The following is a 696-nucleotide window of genomic DNA, read 5'->3' as shown; positions in this document are numbered from 1 at the left end:
TCTTCGCTGTAAATACAGGAAAAAATTGCACAACTAGACTCACGTCAGCCAGAACTATTCTTGAGAGTGACAGAAGTTTCATCAGTATGCAGTGAAAAATCCCCTAGACATCACCTCTAGCTCTTTTCCTTGCAAATAATGGCACTCGGGAGACTTTTTGCTCTCCCAGCAGAGCAAAAGGAGAATCCTTTGCTTTTCTGATGCCTGTGAGATCACCAACAAAAAGTGACCCAGACGTATCAACAGAGAAATAACAGGAAAAAGCCCAATACACTGAGTTCAAGTCTACTCACACAGGTTAGGAAGATGGGAGCTGAGAAAAATCAGATTTTAAAAAGCTTCTCAGTAACAGGTACAACTTTCCATTTGTCCTTTCCCTTGATTTCGTACTTTACCCTTTGTTACTTATTGTCAGTTGTCTTCTAGCAGCCAAAATTACCATTGGTCTTCACCTTAGGTACTTATGACTTCCAAACTATTTCCAAAGAAAGGAGCGTACCACGAGTCACAGGCTGAGGATAGATTTTTGCATTAAAAAGCTCCAAGAAGAATAAACATGGAGAAATTACATGTTCAAGCAGAATCACATTCAGCCAAGTCAGGGTTCAGGGACGTCAGTTTTGACTGACGGTAGTACCTGAAAATCCGTTTCAAGGGCCAACAATGCAATGGGCTTACTGACGAAAAAGCTAAAAA

This window comes from Larus michahellis, chromosome 3 (assembly GCF_964199755.1).
Source record: "Larus michahellis chromosome 3, bLarMic1.1, whole genome shotgun sequence".
NCBI lineage: Eukaryota > Metazoa > Chordata > Aves > Charadriiformes > Laridae > Larus > Larus michahellis.
Note: the sequence above shows the minus strand (reverse complement) of the source record.